The 21,050-nt window shown below is 48.3% G+C and overlaps 1 protein-coding gene across 1 annotated transcript in view; it reads left to right on the top strand.

Annotated features, from left to right (window-relative positions):
* The window catches only part of CSMD1 (CUB and Sushi multiple domains 1), a 1,446,416-nt gene that overhangs the window by 485,587 nt on the left and 939,779 nt on the right, over positions 1–21,050 (top strand). The gene's annotated exons all lie outside the window — the stretch shown is intronic.

Raw genomic sequence — 21,050 nt, 5'->3', positions numbered from 1 at the left:
TTGTGTCCCAGAAAATATGCTGTGGAGATTTATAGGACTAACCTTCTGGAACAGTGGAGGGGGGGAATGCAGGGAGAGGGGGAGATCAGCAAAAGTTGCCTTCTCCCCTCCACCCACCAGTGGGATCCCTCACTGGATCTCAGTCCAATCTATGAACAGAAGGGCTCTTTTCACTCATGGATGCCTAGTTAAGATCCAGGCCATAGATTTTGAATAGAATTGGAATTACGCCTGTAATCATAAACATACTTTATTGGATACAAGTCTTATTGAAATAAATTGAACTTACTTTTGAGTAAATGTGTTTATGAACAGAATGTCAATGTGAAATACAGAGATTCTTCAGTTTGGGAAGTTGCTAATATATGATACAGACAAAGGTTGCCTCCCTAGAATCTACTTTACTTCCCCTTTAGCCTCAACCTCATTTTTCCCAGTACTGCTACTGGCCTGACTTCAGATGATATTACTGTCTGAATTATTATACAGTGTGTATGCCTGAACAGTTATGTAGAATGTTACCATACTCTCAATAAACGTTGAATCACTTTTATATATATATACATATACTTTTGTTTATAGAAAGATGGTGCAGTCTGCAGTGATTTAAAGTAAAGCAGCAGATGGTTAGGTGATATATCTATTACATTAATACTTAGATTTCAAATTACTTCTTCTTCCTGTCTACTCCAAATGCTTACACCTGTAGAGTATTGTAATTGCAGGTGTAAGGAGGGGGAAATAAAGAGACGAGACATGAGACACAACAAGTATTTGGAATGAAATCTCACTGGGCCACATTTATTAAAATTCTTTGATTTGCGAAGGGGAAACTAAGTGGGCACCTTCTCAAAGCCAGCATAGCCTGACGTAGTATTGGGTGAGACATTCGCTGCCCATAGAATGGTGTCTTTGTTTGCCACCCCTCAGGAGTCAGGACTCCCTAATTTTGGGTTGGGAGGCCTTCCTCTGTCACCTCCCCTCGAGCCACAAAACTCATAGTGGGTGAGAGGAGTTGGCCTCAGAGGTAATCCCTGTCTCCCAACTGGGGCCGTAAAACCCTTAGCTGGAAGCCTCAAGCCTTACCAGTCACCTGAAATGGTGCCTCCAAATGCTCAGCAACCCACCAAGGTGTCCGCACATAACTGCCACAGAAGGGTGACAAGCCTTTGCTTAGCCATTCTCCCCCCACCTGTGCTGAAGCCATTCAAGCAATCCACTTCGCAGATCGGCCAAAAAGAAATCATTGCCCCTGTCAGATCGTTGGGCCCCATCCTGCCTATATATCTCCCTCCACACATAAGAAATATCAGGATGCCTAAATATCCCATCCCCCTGACTGAATAAGGTGTTACCTATCTCCCTATTCACCTTCCTGCGGGCTTTATCCGGGACTCGAGGATCCAAACCATCACGCCATACCAGTCTGGGCACTAACACGACCACAGAATGGAAACTCCTGGCCAACAATGCGGGATAACTTGAAAGTCGGCCAAAACCTGCAAAATGAGGCCCTTCAGCAAGCCCAAATAATTCCCCCCAAAGTGTAACAGCACTACCTGCAGGGGAACACAAATCAAGCCGTGCTGGAATAATAAAGGAAGGAGGTGCTCCCAACACATGCCAGGTCTGCCCAACCACTGAACGTTGGCATACTGGCTGAGTCTGACCTGGGATCCACAGCTTGACCAGGAGGCCCTCCGTCCAGCCCAGAAGACCATGCTGTGCCCACAAATAAGCACACACACTGGCCCCTGAGCATTCCAGCGATCTAGGAAACAAAAGTGAACATGTGAGAACAACAGCATAAGAACTAGTGCCCAGGTAGCTGCCTCACATAGGCTCTATAGGCCTTGGAGTGCCACCTACCCACTGACTGCACCTTGTCCATCGTGAAGCCAATAGCTGCAGCAGTTGAAGGAGCCCCAGTGCAGAAAGAATGTGAACAAAAGCGGAATGCACCTAAGCCAAGACCCTACAAGGCCAGCTTTGTGACAATCCAGAATTGGTATTTGGTCAGGGGGGCAGAGTCGCTATTACAGAAAAAGGGGCTATGCCAATCCCCTCAAACATTGAGGAATGCCCCTAGAGCCTCCACTGGGCATAACTCCTCCTGAGTGGCAGGGAAAAGAGACACCTGCACCCCTCTCCCACACTGATTGGTCTTAGACCTCCGCAAACGGATGCGCACAACCGATCGTGAAAATTGAATATCCTTAAATTGTAACGCTTGCCCGGACAGATCGCCCTTGGCAGCCACAACCAATTCTGAAATCCAAAATGTACTGTATTCTGCAATCCTGTCCTATCTCTAAGGGCCCACTCTAAAAAGGAGCTGAAATTGTGAAACATAGCACAGGAAATACAGCAGCCAAAGGGACAGCTCTATCAATATAAAATTAGTCTTGAAAACAGAACCCTAAAGGTAAAAATCATCAGGGCAGATAGGCAAAAAGTGAAATGCATGTGCCCATAGGGCCCCACGAACACAGGACCTTGCCATAGAAACTGCAGAATTGAAGGATGCGTAGTGTATGAAACAAAGGTGCTGCGGAATAGCATCATTCACAGATCCACCTTTAGGAAAAGACAGGTTATGGATCAGCCTGTATTCCCTAGGGGCCTTTTTAGGTACAATACCCAGGGGAGACACTCTCAAGTTGGGAATAGGAGGTGTAGTGAATGGACCAATGACGCTGCCAACAGCCACTTCTTTCTGGGTTTTTTCCCTGACCAGATGTTCAAAACACATAATGGATTTCTGGTTCTGTGCAAATTGAGCACGACCCTGGCCCTGAAAAGGAATCCGGAATCCCTCAGAAAACCCTTTCTCTAAATAAGCAGCATCTTCCTGCAGTGGGTACCACCTCAGGAGGCACAAAAGAGACTGCAATTTAACCGGGCTGGGACCCTTTTGGAGGGGGTTGCTGCCCCCTCCTTGTTTCCTATTGGCCTGCTGTCCCGGCCTGCTCCCTGCCATCCTCTGGCCCTGGGGCTGTTAAGACAACCATGTTGTCCCCCACACATATAGCACTCGTGCCGGAACTAGGGATGTACGAAAGTCACTTACCTTTTCGCAGGGGTGCTTCGCGGTGGGGGGGAGGCGATTCGCTTCTCCCCCCGAAGTTCAGGCGAGGGGGGGGAGGTGTCCCACCTCGCCCGGCCGAAATTCAGGCTGGGGGGGGAGGCGCCCCGCCTCACCCGGCCGAAATTCAGGCCAGGGAGAAGCGCCCCGTCTCCCCGGCCGTGAAACAAAAAGTAAAAAAAAACAAAAAACAAACCCGTGATAGGCTACATACGTAGCCTATCACGGCTAGATTTCCAAAGTCAGCCGTGATAGGCTACGTAAATCGTTACGTAGCCTATCACGGCTGACTTTGGAAATCTAGCCGTGATAGGCTATGTTAATCGTTATGTAGCCTATCACGGGTTTTGGTGGGTTTTTTTACACTTTACTTTGTAATGGCGGCACATTACATTACAAAGTACACATTACTTTGTAATGGCGTCAGAAGACCGGCTGCCGCCCCCGACGAAAGGCCGACGAACCGCCGCCGGGACCCGCAGCTGGGAGGTACATTCGCCAAAGGTAAGTCCCATCCCGGGGGGGGGGGGTGGCGGAGAATTTCACCGCCAATTTCGGGGGGCCGAATGCATTGGCGCTCGGCCCCCCGAAGATTCGGGGAGAAATTCTCCGCCATCTCTAGCCGGAACTAGCAAGAGGTTATAGAGCAGGCACCGCATGCACTAAACTCCCAACAGAGCAAACGTTGTTGAACCACCTGCCCCGTGCTGGCCTTAAAGGTTGAAGCGGGCTGCTGTTTGGATAATAAGTGGCCACTGTCCGACCTGTCCCCAAAGCCTGGCCTCGCTGGGGTCATGAACTGGAGCCACAGGTCATGGCCTTTCAAATCCCAATGCAGGGTGGGGTCAAGGGTGGCCCGCATACAAAATGATGTATCAGAAGCCAGGCCCATCCCACCCTTATATTCCATGTAGGCCCTGTAAATAATATCCAAATATTTGGTCAGGATCCAACTGCGCTCTGGGTACTTCTGCTGTATAATACCCATGTAGATCAGGAAACCAGGCAACCAATTTGCCGAGTTGCAAGAAACCTTCTTGAGCCTACCTTGCTCCTGTTCCTTGTTGCTGGACTTCTCCTTGTCTTTCAATTCTGATTCCCGGAATAACAAGGAGAATACCTCCACAAACTCACCCTTCAATATCTTCTCCCTAGTGGCCAGCAATGGATGAAACCCGGGGAGGCGACAGTACTGCCCATCAGGATTGCATCATCACTAACCTTGGGATAAGGATCATTGCCAGCAATGGGGGCCACCACAGGAGCCACAGGGTCACTGGCTGTAGGGCCATGACACACCGCTGCGCAAGCCGCAGCAGCAGAGGATACTTGCTGAGAAGTAGGCTCAGGAATGGTCCCCATAGAGGCAGTAGCTGTTGGAAGTGGCAGAAGTGGAATGGACCCTCTTCCCACTGTGGCCCTGACTCACCAGCCACAGCAGGGGAAGGGGGGTTAGCGCCTGTGAGGCCCCAACTGATGTCGCCGTGGGAAAAGCTGTGCCGGAAACACCAGACAACCCCCAGGGCTGCTGAGGCAGCAAATGGCAGCCGCTATGCCATTTACATGGCTGCCTTTTGCCATGATAGGCTACGTAAATACTTACATAGCCTATCACGGCTTTCTGCAAGGACTCAAATGGTGGCCGCTACAACTGCCATTTGCAGCTGCAGCAGCCTGGCAGCAGCCGGGAGACCAGCCAGAGCTGCTGCCGGAGCCACCGCTGGAGCTGCCGCATCCGCCACCAGGTACACTCCGTCCCGGGGGGATTCTGTCAGGAGCACGCTAGCTGCCTCTTAAAGTCCCCTCCAGTTGCCAAAACCAGACGCAGACAAAAGGGATTCTTTCCAAGGCTTTATTCCCTTACAACCTAATGACTCTTTCAGATGCTAATTGCCAGTGACTAAGCAAGGAACTGCAATGGGTATCTTAGCAGAGTAACCTAAGCTCTATGTATGCAGTTGGTCCCCGTTTGGAGAAGGGCGGGAAAAGCTCTGAAACGTATGGGCTAGGAGGGAGGCTCTCGCCCTTACCCATGGGGCATTGGGACGCAACCGTTTCCGTAGCACCAAGTGGGCTGAGAGCCTTCTCTCAGCACCCTCCACCTTGTGCCTCTCTCTGTGTCTAGCAATAACCGCTCTTCCACTCTTTCGCTGCCAGGGTCACTATGTCTCTCAGGAATGCGAACTGTGGGGGCCTCTCCCTGCAGCTGCACTTCTGAGAGACGAGTGGACTCCTCCCCCACGGGTTGTAGCTCTCCCTCTCAGAATCAGAGCTGCTTTGGGGCTCTATGAGCTCAATTCCAACCCTGACAGATTGTGCGGGGTGGTGGTGGTGGGGAGGCCGTTCCACCACGGATTCCGGGGGTTTCTAAAGAATCTGGCCTCAGTGGAGTCCGTGGCGGAATTCTCTGACATCCCTACAGGTCACACCCCTCCCTGGTCCTAGCAGCCACGGCATAATCACCTAAAAAGAAAGAAGGGGGGCCCTCCTCCCAATTGACCCCCTCACCAGCTACCTCTGGTAGGAAAAACGGGGGAGGGGTGAGGACCTGGAGGTCCACCTGACAAACCTCAGGCCTATAGGCCCAGTAGCAGTGCGAAGCCACCCCCTTCATGCTGGGAGAAACTGTGCAAGCGCAAGACAGGCCACGCTGTCCAGCAGGTGGGGAATGCTGCCGCCCAAAGCTGCCGCCGCCACTGCTACTCCAATCAGGCCCCCTTGCAGCCCTGAAAGCCAGCCGGAGATGCTGCGAGAAGGTGAGCAGCCCCACCCAAATGAGGTAAAGATGCCCAGCCCTCTCCATTGGCCTCCTCTTCACCGGCTGCAGGAACGCATGCCCACGCATTCTGCAGCCTCGCTTCAAAGATGTGGAAGGGAGGGGCACCCTAGCCCAAAACAGCCAGTAGGCCCATCCCCTCCACAGTGGTGCCACCCTGGGAATGCCGCTCACATTCCCCTCATTTCCCCCCCCCCTAAAAAAAATCCTCCCCACAGCCAGGCAAGCCAGACACAGGGGGAAGGGGCTAGGCTTTGTAAAGAAAGTCTAGTAAATGCTATTCTAGAGAATATATTCTGTGTGAATTTTCAAATTTACTCATTTACTTTATGCCACATGACATACAATGTCTGGTGTTGTAATCGGATCTATTTATGGCTAGCTCAATATTGCAAAGAGCTTTTAGGCTCAAATGAATAGTAACATACTAAACTAGCATTCTAGTAAAATGGGATTGTTTGCCTCAGTAATTCTCATTGACTTTGTTTTAAAGATGTGTCAGCATGTTAAAGGAAGATTAATTAAATTAGGTTGGAGTGACAGCCAAGAGTAATACGAATAATAGTAAAATTGTAAAGCAATATGGGTATTGTTATGCAAATGAATATAATGAAAGGACAGTTGCATTCTTACTAGTGCTTGAGAGATGCTAGCAACAATTTTCCATGGACAGTTTAGTATGGTTGAAACAATAAATGTTAGTTTGGTAGATTGCTGTATCTGTATTTCAGACTGTTGGCACTCCTTAAGGAAGCGTAAAAAGGCAAATGTAGAAAAATGTAATAGATATTTAGGAGGCAATCCTATTGCATCTCCTGGCCGGGTGCAGCCGGGTGCAGCGTATGCAAATGGCGGCGGCTACGGTGGCCACCATTTGCGTTCGCTATTTTTCGCTGTTCTAGCCTACGTAAATATTTACATAGGCTAGAACGGCGAAAAATAGCAAACGCAAATGGCGGCCGCCATAGCTGCCGCCATTTGCGTACGCGTTTTTTTTTTTACTTTGCCGTGATAGGCTATGAAAATATTTACGTAGCCTATCACGGTTAAGTACAGGGATGCAAACGGCGGCGGCTACGGCCAGTGCCATTTGCGTCCCTGCCGCCCAGTGGCTGGATGTCCAGCTGTGGGCGGAGCCGGCCAGCGGCTCTGCGGAATCCCCGTGGAGCGGAGCCAGCCAGGCAGGACTCCGGGGGGAGGGATGGAGCACCTCCCCCCCGTCAAGGATTCCAGGGGGAGGGACGGAGCGCCTCTCCCCCACACCGCAAAGCAGATCCGCGAAACGGTAAGTGGCTTTCGTACATCCCTATATGCTATTTGCGGTTCCCTTTTTTCCCCTACCGTAATTGCCTACGTAAATATTTACGTAGGCTAGAATGGCAAAAAATAGGGAACGCAAATGGCGGCCGCCGTAGCCGCCGCCATTTGCATACACTGGGTTTTCTGGGGGGGGGGCGTTAGCCGTGATGGGCTACATAAATTCTTACGTAGCCTATCACAGCTGCAAGGACGGCAATGGCGGCCACAGCAGCCCGGCCGCGGCTGGCCAGGAGACCAGCTGCTGCCACCGCTGCTGCCAGAGCCGCCACCGCTGCCGAATCCGCTGCATCCACCCCAGGTAAATTCCATCCCAGGGGATTCTGTGGGGGGGAGGCGGGGGCAGGAGCCTGTTCCGCCATGGATTCCTGGGGGCCGGATTTTAAAGAATCCAGCCTCACTGGAATCCGTGGAGGAATTCTCTGCCATCCCTGCTAAATATATGCATAGGATTGTGCCTTCAGTTGCTTTCTGTTTGCTGTAGGAACCACAGTAGTTTTATTTGTCAGACATAACATCTTTTGATTGGTAGTTCCAAAGAAACCTATCTAAGTGGGTTCTATAACTACTAGGGATGTCAGAGAATTCCACCAAGGACTCCAGTGAGGCCGGATTCTTTAGAATCTGTGGCGGAACTGCCATTTGCATGGCTGCCTTTTTCGTGATAGGCTACATAAATACTTACGTAGCCTATCACGGCAAAGAGCGGGGGCACAAATGGCAGAGTGGCCGCCATTTGCATCCCTGCTCTTTGCCATGATACGCTACGTAAATACTTACATAGCCTATCATGGCTGACTGCAAGGACGCAAATGGCAGCCACTATGATGGTCGCCATTTGCGGTCGCAGCAGCCTGGCTGAGGCCGGAACTCTGGCTGCAGCTGGCCCCGGCCTCTGCGGAGCCACCATGGAGTGGAGCTGGCCAGGGAGCAGAGCCAGTCGGGGTGGATTTCGGAGGGAGGGACGGAGTGCCTCCCCCCCACCATGGATTGCCTGGCACAGAGCAAGGTAAGTGTTTCGTACATCCCTAGTAACCACTTCCTAATACTGGAATTCCCTTTGAAATCCTGAAATCTAGAGTATAAGAATTCCCATGCATACATGCTCAGTGTCAGGATACATACAACCCCCCGGAGATGCTCTGTACGTTTAAGATATTTCATTCAAGGAAACATTTACAGACAGCAGCACTTTGATTTCTTCGATGCACTGAAAGTTTCATAGCCTTTTAAAAGTCAATTATAGGTGGTTTAAAGTTTCCTTATGGAGTTGTGCTGAATCAACTTGGCAGTCTGGGGAAGTCGTGATAGAAGTCCTCAAAACAAAATGATGAACACATCGTTTAGAAAGCCCCGGGCTGCCACAGCAAGTATAATTTTATCAGCTCTCTTAGTAAAAATGTTATGTCAGTGTGCTGTGTTATTGCAGTGCTTCCCAAATGGTGAAGGAATCATCAGTGGATTTGCAAGAACAATGTGTACGAGTTACAAGAATGCCAGCTGTGGGTACTAGGAGTAATGCAAAAAGAAAGAAAAGGAAGGAAGAAAATGGAGTTTTGGGTCCAGGCATGGAGTTAGTAAATGGATACAGAACACAACAATTATTTGAGAAGCACTGCAGTTTCTCAGTCATGGTTTATTGTGACAGAAATGAGCCACACTGAGCCTCAGGCTCAACCATTCCTTCCACTGACCCCTCTCCCCCTCTGGTGTAGCTCTGACTATGAGATATGAAGCTTACACTTTAATTTTAAATTAACCACAGCTTGTCATGCAGTCCAAACCCAACCAACTGTGGTCAATAAAAACGATGGTTTGTTACAACAAGTCAAATTGAAACTATGGTTTATTAAGCTGGCTTGTTTCAACAAACTACAGTTAAGATTAACCACAGTTGAGTGTTTGGATGTAATGATAAAGTCTGTTTAATTGAAAATGCAAGTGAAAGCTGCCAGTTTTCATGGGCCATGCCAGAGGCGGGGGAAAGGAGGAGCACAAAAGTTCAAGGTTCATTATAGCTCATTCCTGTATCAATAAACCACGGTTAATTGCAGCCTTCACTGACTGGGTGCCCTCCAGGTGTTTTGGACTACAAATCCCAGCATTCCTGACCATACTGGCTGGGGAGTTGAAGTTCACAATATCTGGAGGGTACTAAGTTGGGGAAGGCTAATCTAGATTATCTCATGTTTTGTTAATATAAAGACTACCTAATTTCTCTCTGTAGTCCACTGGTAAAAGGAGCCTGTGTGCTTCACTCAGGATGGAAAACACTTCTGAGAACCACTGGATTTTATATTTTCAAAAATGGAGTATACAACATAGGGATGTTGCAGGCGCCTGATGTCAAGAAGGAAAGTGAGCCAATAGAGCCCCAGAGCAGTTCTGGTTCTGAGGAGGAACAGCAATCCGTAGGAGAGGAGCTCTCTCATCTCTCACAAGCACAGCAGCTGGCAGAGATTCCTCTTGCCAGCATTCCTGGGAGAGATAGTGACCCTGGCAGTGAGAGAGTGCTGGAGGGGGGCTTGCTGGACACTCGGTACAGATGCAGAGAGTGACGACAGATAGAGGGCGCCGAAAGGAGGCTCTCCGCTCGTTTGGCAGTCAAACAACGGTCGCGTCCTGAGGACCCAAGGGAAAGAGGGAGGATCTCTCCCTAGCCCATAAGTTCAGGGTCTTCCTGTGGTTCTCCTTCAAACAGGGACCAACTGCCTTAACTGGAGCTTAGGCTACTCAGCTATCTTTCCCCAGTGCTGTTCCTTGCTTTGGCGCTAGTAATAAAGGAATAAAGTCTTGGAAAGGATTCCTTGTCGTCTGTGTCCTGACTTGGCTATTGGTGGGGACTGCAAGAGGCAGCTAGGGCACTCCTGACACCCATTTTGGTCTGTAAATTTGATGGATCGCTGGCGCCCATGCCCACCGAGCTGTGCCCGCCAAGCTCCCCCTTGCTCGCTGGCCCTCTGGGCTGCAGTCAAGCACCCCCTCCATGCTCGATAAGCAGCCCACAACTTACCCGGGCCTGGGCGATTCACAGCGCTTTTTGCATATAAGTCTATGTGGGCACACATATATGCAAAAAGCACTTTGAATCAACCATAGACTCTAGTTTACAGAGCTATTTTGCGTATAGCTTTATGGGTAAGTGCTGCTGATCGCCATTTTCTTTTTAAACATGGCGATTGGCACAGAGACTAACAGGCCCGGGTAAGTTGCGGGCTGCTCATTGAGCACAGAGGGGGTGCTTGACTGCAGCCCGGAGGGCCAGCGAGCAGGGGAAAACTCGGGGGTGCCCAGAGAACCCGAACTGGGATGTGTTCTCACATCCCTAATACAACGTTTTCCCCTTTTTAAATCCCAGCAGCCCTACTGGCAGGAGTAGTTCTTTTGTGTAACCATCACATGACCTGCACAGCCTAATTTGAATGCCTGCAAATCCCTCATCCCCCATTCCCTCTTGGGACTCCAAACATGCAGACAGTGTAACTTCACCATCAAGTCAGGGTTTTTTTTCTTTCTGCTATGTGCCTCCCACCACCTCCTTCTTATAACTTCTTGACTGATTAAGAGATCTGTAGATCTTGAAAGCTTGCATATTTTTTGTGATTCTTTGGTTGACCTAATAAAGTTATTACATTTTTATGGATTTTGGAATGTTTCTGTAGGGGTGCTTGAGGCACGTTTGTAAATATCTATACAAAATGACCTAGGACTAATAAGCAAACCAGAAAATCATTATCAACCAGATTTCACACTTCTCTGAAGTCTGCAATACAATTCTGGGCAGTTTAAACAAATCAACACATGCATTAAAATATATTTTGAGAAAAATAGACAATTAAATATTATTTAAATACTCCTTACAGCAGTCTTTGAAAATGGATTTATTATTATTAAAAATACAGGTTCATATGGAAACAGAAAAAAATATGAGTAAAACATTTGAAAGTGACATGGGCCAGAAATAGTTTAAACCACCCCTTTCTTTCTCATACTAAGAGAGCAATCCTATGGTCCCTGGCAGAGCATCCTAGGGACCATAAGATGGCTCAGAAAACAAGGTTGGACACAGCACTCCGACCTTGGAAGAGGGAGTGGGAGATCTGACCCCTGACCCCAAGCCCTCACAGCTGGTGTGGAGAGAACTGCACCAGTTGCCTCTCTGAGGTCAGAAATTGTCCTCAGGGGTGGGGGAAGGGGACATTCTGGTGGGCGAGAAGGAAGGAGACTGGAGAGGCCAGGATATGATTTATCCTAAGCCTCCTCTAGTGTCCTTCCCTCCTCCCTCCAAAGTGCCCTTGTTAGATGGGCTGAAAAGCCCATCTAGCAAAAATGTAGAAGACTGGAGGATGGGGAGGCAAAGTTCACTTCTTCTGCTTCTCCCGCCCTGCCATCTTCAGCCAGGCAGGGCATAGGAATCGCAGAAGCCGCCGAGTTCGGGGCCTTCCAAGTGGCAAGGGTGCAGTCCTTTGGATTGCATCCTAATACTTTGAGGATAAGATAATACCAAGGAAATTAAACAGTAATGTTTGAAATATTTATAAAAATGGCTTAGGGCCAATCCTATACATGTTTAGACTGGAAAAAGCGCTGGCATGCCCCAGGCAGCACATCCTCACCAGAGTAGAGCACTTTGAATGATCGTTAATAGCTTGGTGTGGCCTTGGGGTTTAATATCTATAGCCACCAGGTATTCAGCGTGTATTTTATGTCTAATACTGGGAAAGTATATAAAGACAGCTGGTATATAGGAATGACTTCCTTCCAGCCTAAATGAAGTAGGTCACTTCTTGACAAAAATGTTACAATGAGAAATATTGAGGTTTAAATGGCAACCAGGTTGAACAAACGACGTTGTGACATAATGTACTCTTTAATTATTCACGGAAGAATTTTCAAGGCACTTGCAGCCTGTCTTTAAAACAGTTGTAAGAGCCATACTGCAGTTGAAGTAAACCTTAAAATCAATACTTGTCAAAACAGTTATGATATCAAGTGCCATGTTTAGTTGAAATAACCCCACTGCCTAGCAGTTTTCACTGCAAGTTGTAATATGAGAAGAGTGCAAAAGTAAGCTGATATCATGGAATTCTGAATTCTGCTGTGCTTTACAAAACATCCCATTTCTGTTGAGAAGTAATAAAGAGTATTTATAGATCTTTTAAAAAAGAATAATAAAAGACAAGCTTGATTTATTGCTCCATGAATCCTGCTTTATTTAGTTTGATAAAACAAGTTAAAGGGTAAAATAACCAAATCGATCCTGTTCCAACTAATACAAAATGTGGGTCATAAAACCGATTGTTTGCATCCATAATATATATGGAACAGGGGAAGACAGGGAAGGCAAGGGACATAACCTCTCTTTTTCTGAAACCAAAATAACTTGCTAGATTGATGTACAAGCACCCAGCTTCTGAATCCACATGTACTGATAGTTTTTTTTTATTGCAACTATGCCAACTATTGTTGTTTAGGGATGGTTTAGGGGTGGGTGAGAAATTTGCTTGGTTCACATTTTAAGGCAAACGTACCAGATTTGCACTTCCTGAACATACACATGAACTGAAATGCAGTTATATGGCAATATTCACAATTTCCTGAATTTTGCAATGCAGTTTGGAAATAATAGAGGAAAGTTTGCACAAAAATGCATATATTAAGAGAAAGTGCACACATAAATGCATTATATTAGGGAAAATAACTTACAAAAATGTGTATATTTGGAAAAGTGCATACAAAAATGCATATATTAGGAGAAATACAGATGAATTTTCATGCAGACATTAAAAAACATTCACAAACTGATGTGGAAATCTGATGGGACAAACATAATGTTGGAAAAATGAGAAACTGAGTTGGATAGTCAATCCATAAGATGCTTGAGGGATTCAGTCTTTGGGAATTCCAGCATGAACTGACTTCATCTGTACAACCTGGATGAGTGTGTGGATAGGAAAGTAGCTATCCATCACATTTTGCACTTCTCTGAAAGTTGGGACAAATTTCTTGGCTCAAAAACTGTAATGATGAATATAAAAACTGAAGAGCATCCACTATGAGCCCACAACAAAGAGAGAACATATCTCAAGATAATGGGGAAATTAGTGTTTTATTCCAAGATAAGTCCAATGTATTTTGGCCCAGTTTTATTTGGGACTTTCTTCAGGAGCTATAAACAACAAACAATACAATAAACATCTTACACAAAATAATAATGCAACAGAAAACATATGTACAAATTGCATTAAAGCCTATGTATACTCACTTGCATTGAAGCAGCCTGCAGAGATCTTGTCAGGGGGCCCTAGACAGCCTCTTTCAGTCTACTCCAGTAGCCATCTCCAGACTCAGACAAAGGATTCTTTTTAAGGCTTTATTCCTTTTACAACTTAATAACTCTATCACCAGCGACTAAGCTATGAACAGCAGAGTAACCTATGCCCCGATCTGGAAACAGTTGGTCTCTGTTTGAATGAGAATCACTTGCAGACCCTGAACTTATGGGCTAGGGAGAGTCCCTCCCCTTTTCCCTTGGGTCCTCTGGATGCGACCGTTGCTTGCATGCCAAACGCTATGCCTCCTTTCCGCGCCCTCCACAGCTCGTCGCTCTTTGCGTCGAGCATCCAGCCAGCCCTCCTCCCGCGCTCTTTCACTCCCAGGACCACTATCTATGTCTGGAATGCCAGCAGGAGGAATCTCTGCCAGCTGCAGGGCCTGGGAGGGATGAGCGCGCTCCTCTCCCACAGATTGCTGTTCCTTCTCAGAATCAGAACTGCTTTAGGGTTCTATTGGCTCAGTGTCCACCCTGACATCATCCCCACTCCCATGAGGGCCCCCCCCAGGCTTGTGGGGGTACAGCTGGTGGAAACGCCTCAGCAGCAATGGAGCATGTACATATTCCGTGGGTTCCCAGGATCGCTCATCTGGCCCGTACCCCATCCAGTCCACCAGATATTGCACGTGTCCGCGAGAAAGGCGGGAATCCAGAATATCCGCGACCTCAAACTCCTCCTCCCCCTCCACCAGCACTGGTGGCGGGGGGGGGGGAGCCGGTCGAGCGATGAGAGTCACCAGAAACTGGGGGGATAGCAAGGACCAATGAAAAACAGGATGGATCTTCATGGAGGGGGGGAGAGCCAGGCAAAAAGCAAAAGGGTTAATCTGGGGAGTAATCTGGAAGGGCCCCGTGCGACGAGGTGCGAGCTTCCTTGCGGGCGAGTGAGAGGGGAGGTAATGGGTGGACAACCAAACCCAGTCTCCCGGTTGCAGAGATGGACCCGGCTGGCACTGTCGGTCTGCAGAGGCCTTGTAGGCTGTCTTGGCTTGCTCAAGGGAGTCCTGTAAGAGGTGGTGTACCGCTCACAACTCCTCTAAAAAGTCATGGGCTGCCGGCACCAAAGAGGGAGCTAGGATGGACAGGAAAGCCTTGGGGTGGTAACCAAAATTGGCAAAAAATGGAGTTTGGTGGGTGGAAGCATGGCAGGCATTGTTATAAGCAAATTCCGTGAGAGGCAGCAAGGAAAACCAGTCATCTTGCTGGTAATTGACATAACAGCGCAAATATTGCTCCAGAGTCACATTGGTGCGCTCAGTCTGACCGTCCGTCTGTGGATGGTGGGCGGAGGAAAGATGGAGCATCACATGTAGAAGCCCAAGTAGCTCCCTCCAGAAATGGGCAGTGAATTGGGCCCCCCTATCCGAAATGAGACCCTCAGGCCATCCGTGGAGGCGGAAAACATGCACCAAGAACAGCTCTGCCGTCTCCCTGGCTGTGGGCAACCAGAGCAGGGGATGAAATGGGCCATCTTAGAAAACAAATCCACCACTACCAGAATGGTGGTCTTACCGTGTGAGGGAGGCAAGTCAGTGATGAAGTCAAGGGAGAGCAGTTTCCAAGGTCCTGAGGGGGTAGGCAGGGGGTGAAGCAAGCCTGTGGGCTTGCCTGAGGGGGCCTTCGCCTGCTGGCAGGTTGGGCAGGAGGCAACATAGGATTTGATGTCCCGACACACACGAGGCCACCAAAAATCCCACGTCACTCCGTGCAGGGTCTTGGCAATGCCAAAATGCCCAGCTGTGGGGGAGTCGTGGCACTGATGGAGGACGTTCTCACAGAGGGGTCTAGAAGGCACATAGACCTGGCTGGAATGGTAAAGCAGGCCACCTCGCAAAGAGAAGGGGGTACGGTGGGGTGGGGGGACAGAGGCTAACCCCTATTCCTCCACTTTTGTGTGAACAAAAGCATCCTGAGCCTGTGCAGAGTGAAGGAGCTCCTCCCAAGAGTGAGGCACTGCAGCTGCCGCCAGGCTCTTGGGGGGAAGAATCAGAGAGGGGGGGATTTCCCTCACCCCCTGGCTGGAGGTCTGGCTTATGAGAAAGAGCATCCGTTTGTAGGTTGTCAGAGGCCTTCACATGGCAAATCTTAAGGTGGAACCAGGTGGAAAAAAGCGACCACCTAATCTGCCTCTGGTTTAAGGCATGGGCTGTCTGAAGATGTTCAAGGTCGGGGAGCTGGACGGCCTCCTTCTTGTCAAAAACATCCCAAAAAGCCGCATACTTCTCTGGGAGGATGACGGTAACTGAAGAACTGCCAGAAACAGACAAGGAGGGAGAGGAAAGGGTTAAGGCCTGGATTGGGACAGGCACGTCCTCCAGGAGGCAATGGTCCTGGCAGTAGGGAGACGCAAACTCCACCTGCTGAAGCCCCCAAGAAATCTGAGGATTATGCTTAGAGAGCCAGGAAACACCCAGCACGATTGGGTATAGGGGAACCTTGGCCAAATGAAACTGAATCTGCTCAACATGGGACTGGGCACACAGAGTGAGTGGAATTGTAATACGGGTCACCGCGCCCGAAGAGAGAGGATGCCCATCGATGGTCTCTGCTGCCAAGGGGGCAAGAAGGGGCAGGGTAGGAATCTTGTGGAAGAGAGCGAACATTTCATCCATGAAACTGGTTGTAGCTCCAGAGTCCGCTAAAGCCAGGGCTTCCACCCCAACCCACTGGGAGGAGCGTAGGTGAACTGGCAATAGCAGATGGGAGGGTGGGGGTGGGGTTGCGGAAGGCACCCACCTGGTGGGGAACCGACCCCCACACTGGAGGCCCCCAACAGGCTTGGGGGGCAGTCTAGTCAGGCCTGGGGACGAGGAGGAGGGGGAGGGGGAAGGAGAGGAGGGGGGGCAGAGGAGCTGTGGATCTAACACAGCAGGTCTTGGTGAAATGGCCCAGTTTTCCACACCGAAAGCAGCAGCGCTCAGCTCGCCGGCACTCAAGCTCCTCTGGCGGTAGCGGGGCTCGGGTAGCCCCCAGCTGCATCGGGGTCTCCTCCGCCCCACCGCAGGGGTGGGGGGTGGGGGAGGGGGCAGGAAACATGGGGGAATGGGAGGAGGGAAATCTTGGCCCTTGGCGCCCCGCCAGGTCTGCCGGCGCCCCTCCAGCCTACTATCTATCTGGAGGCAGGTCTGGATGAGGTCCTCCAAAGTTGGCGGGCTGGGCGTGTGTGCCAACTCATCCAAGATCTCATCGTTTAAACTGTCCAAAAACTGAGCCACCAGTGTGGCATCATTCCACTGTAAATCCTGCATCAGCAAGCAAAAAGTTGTCTCATAGCTGGAAACTGAGTCCTTGCCCTGCCTTAGGCAGCGAATCTCCCGAGAAGCCGTCTGTGTAATAATAATAAGGGGGAACGCAAATAGGGTCCACTATGCTATTTGCGTTCCCCCTTAGTTTTGCCGTCTTAGTCTACGTAAATATTTACATAGACTAAGACGGCCAAAAATAAGGAACGCAAATGGCAGCGGCTGTAGCATTGTTGTTGTTTTTTTAACCCAGACGTGATAGGCTATGTAAGTCTTTACGTATCCTATCACGGCTGAATACAGGGATGCAAACAGTAGCAGCTACGGCCGCCGCCATTTGCATCCCTGCTAGCCAGCGGCCGGATGTCCGGCTGCTGGCGGAGCTGGCTGGCGGCTCTGCGGAATCCCCACAGAGCGGAGCTGGCTGGCCAGGATTCCGGGGGGAGGGACGGAGCGCCTCCCGCCCAGAGAGGATTCCAGGGGGTGGGATGGAGTGCCTCCCCCCCCAGCGGAACCTGGCAGAGCCAGGTAAGCGGGGTTTCATACACCCCTAAATTACACCAAATTACTAAAAGAAAATAAATTCCAATAAATATGTGGATGTTTTCTGGAATTATATGCAGAGTAATTTGATCCACCGCAAAACCAGTGCAAAAAGACTTGACACAAGCCTTTTGTTTATTTTGTTTTGTTTTTGTTTATTTTTTAATTTTTTTAATATATAACTATCAATTTATCCAGTTTTTGCTTAGGGGGCAACCCTATCTGAGGCTTCCAAGAATCCAGTGCCTTGCCAGGCTACTCCTGGCAGGACCGGGGGGGGGGGGAGGACGGAGATGATTTTCAACTCTCCTTCCTCCTTTTTGTAAGTTTTCCTCTACACACCCTCTGAGCCCACCTAGAGGAGGTGCGCTGCAGGGGGCAGGTCATGGGTTGGAGAAGCTATAGGATTTTTCATATCCTGGCCTCTCCTCTCCCGTTCCTGTCCTCTGGAATACCCTCTGTTTTATCTCTATGAGTTCATCCAAGGCTGCTTTTGCAACCTCAGAAAGCAGGTGCTTTCCACAGTGGCAGCAAGGGGAATGATCAGATCTGTAAGTCCCCCTCTTGAAGTCCTAGCAGGGTCTACAGCTTCAGGAGGGGGATTCCAAAAAATCATATGTTCCTTGGGACACTCTGCAGAGACCGCAGGATTGCTCTCTCAATGATTTTACTTACAGACATGAAACATTTACTATTTAAATACTGGACGATATGAAGAAGGGAGGGGAAACCCTAAAGGGGAGAGAATGAGGGCAGGGGTGATGGGTTTACTGTTTGTATTGTATTGGAAAATGAAAAAAAAATTGAATGAACTGTTAATAACCAACCCCTGCCCCCACGTCTCTAATAGTTCATAGGGTAATATTTTGAAGAAAATATTGGCACATTTTACAGGAAATACCTGGATGTCAAGAAACAAACAAACAAACAAACAAACAAACATGATTTCTTTCAAAAGGCCTAGATATCCGAGAGAGAGATTGGTCCGGCCTGAACTCAATGAGAACAGACAGACACATAGATAGATTTTACCAGGGGTAGCAGGACATAATCCCTGTGAGCGCTGTGCTTACTGCAGATACCTGTAAAATGACAGAGTTTGGGGATCTTTCCAGCCACAAACAATATTCTCTAAGACATTTCACCACACATAACAACAAAAATGTGGTGTACATTATCCAGCGTAGGGTGAGAGTGGGATGAGTGGCAGAAAGAGTGGTGGATTCGCATATGCGTGATGATTGGCTGAGTGAGTGGGGGGGGGGTGAAGTGTGTGTGCTATATAAACTGTGTGCTGTGCTTGTGTGAGTCAGACAGGGATAATATTTGACAGGGACGGCGATAGGAGTTTAGAACTGAGAGAAAGAGAACCATCTGTGGTGATGGTGCAGTGATTGTTTGAGAGTATAATCCAGAGTATTGTGTAGGAGAGAGCATACATCAGTAGAGCCATTAAGAGTTGTTTATTATTCAACAACTTAGTGCTATAATTTAAAAAGTTTTGTTTCTTTATAAAAATCCTACGCCTTCTGTTCTTGGCTACATAAAGGGGAAGGTAATGAAGGGTATAGTACAAGGTTATAGGGTAAAATGGCTTGGGCCTGAGCCTCAAAGGTCCTAGTAGCAGGGAAACCCAGTGTGTGTGAGAGAAGGTGGTTCCTGCTGGGGTGAGAAAGGCCTTAGAGAATGGGAATTCTCACAGGGAAGAGGCAGAAACACCACAGGTGACACTGGAGAAAATGTTGGAGAAACATCAAGGATCCTTAAGAAAAGGGCAACACACTAATATGTCTTTTTCTGGAGAAAAACCATACTGTGTTGGATGTAAGATTCTGGGCAGCTGAAAAACTTAACACACATAATGAAAAGATCTTATTTAGAAAGGAATTGGAGTGAGTTTTAAAGTTAAAAACTCTGCCCCCACAAGGTCCTAATGAGGAATTAGATTTCTTTCCTCTTCTGTCATTTAAGTTTGTTACTTTATTGACATTCCCTTGAACTTTCCCATGAAGTTAGTCACTTCATGACCATCCCTTACTTTTAATCTCTGTAACATTGGCAACATCTGAGTGAGAGATTTATAAGACCTGTATGAGAATGATATTCAATCTCTTGCCTTCAACAATCATATTAGCTGCCAGTTATTGAATTTATGACATACATCTACCAGAGATCTCTACAGACTGTTTTAATACAAGTGAGTATACATAGGCTTTAATGCAATTTGTACTTATTTATGTTTTCTGTTGTCTTATTGTTTCTATAAAAAGTTAAATTTATTGTATTGTTTGTTTTTATAGCCCCTGAAGAAGACCCCAAATAAAACTGGGCCAAAATACATTGGGTTTATTTTGGAATAAAACACTCATTTTTACAGCATCTGAGATGTGTCTTTGTTGTGGGTTCAAAAACGGGATCAAAACCCCTTTCACAGTGCATATTTTGAGATAAAATATGTTTAAGAATGTGTCTTTTTGAGAAAATACATTGATAAATATATATTTAATGTGGTTTTTTTCTTCAGATTTTTTTTTATAATTGCAAATTAATGTGGAAACAGACCTGTGAATGAACACATGCAAATGTGCCTTGAATTAGTTAGACTGATTAGTCCGTTGCTAGTATTTGTTTTGATAATAAATAGTTATCCCTTGTCTTCAATCCATGTTATCTAGGGATGTACGAAATGACTTACCTGTTAAATTTCGTGACATCCGCGGTGGGGGGAGGCGCTCCGTCCCTCCCCCCAAAATCTTTGCTGGCCGGCTCCGCTCCATGGCGACTCCGCAGAGCCGCCAGCCAGGGCCGCCCACGGCCGCCCGCAGCAACATCCGGCCGCTGCTGGGCTGTGCAGGGACGCAAATGGCGGCCACTGTAGCCGCCACCATTTGCGTCCCTTTTTTTCACCATGATAGCCTACGTGAATATTTACGTAGGCTATCACAGCGAAAAATGGTGAAGCGAATGGCAGCCGCAGATGCGGCCGCCATTCGCAAAGGAGCGTGAATGGCACCAGGTAGGTGCTCTGTTTTGTGCGCCTTTCGTGGGGTGGGGGGGTGGGGGGCTTCGTTCCGCCACAGATTTCGGGGGGCCGAATGCCAGTGCATTCTCACTGAGATCCGTGGTGGAATCACTGTCTACTTCATAATGCATGTGTGGGTGCTTGGACAATAGGTACTTGCTATCTGGACAATTGTAACTGGAGGTGAGGGGGTAATCTAACACAGTTGTATCCCAGACTTTCTGTTCAGACATCAGAATGGCATATATGCTGGCTCCCCCGCCCCCCGTCATCCTTACAACAGCTCTTTGAGGTAGGTTCATCTGAGAGACAGTGACCTTCAAGGCTAAGCAGATACCTTGATGGCTAAGCAAGGAGTTTGAACCTTGGTTTACAGAGGATGAGCAAAGGTGAATGGCAAATCCCTTCAGATTGATTTGAATTAGGATTGACAATTATGAACAGAAGCAAGGAATTATTGGGGGGGAGGGAGTTCTGTCTCCATCCCAGTGGTTCTGCATTTACTGCCAGCTCTCTCTCTCCCTCTTCTGCCCCCACGGTCCATGGTGGCATCTATGGCAGGACATTCTACTTGCTGCAGCAGAGTGGTTTCTCCCTGTCCCTCTCCCTGAGCCTCTCTACATGAGGCTGCTTTCAGTTTCATCACAGAATTGAGACCCAAGCAGTGTTTATTTTTTTTATTACATTTCTGTACCACCCAATGGCTGAACCTCTCTGAAGTTCTCTATATG

This window comes from Heloderma suspectum, chromosome 1 (assembly GCF_057233095.1).
Source record: "Heloderma suspectum isolate Gila_16-S chromosome 1, 16-S_ref, whole genome shotgun sequence".
Lineage (NCBI taxonomy): Eukaryota > Metazoa > Chordata > Lepidosauria > Squamata > Helodermatidae > Heloderma > Heloderma suspectum.
This window is presented reverse-complemented; position numbering and strand designations above follow the sequence as displayed.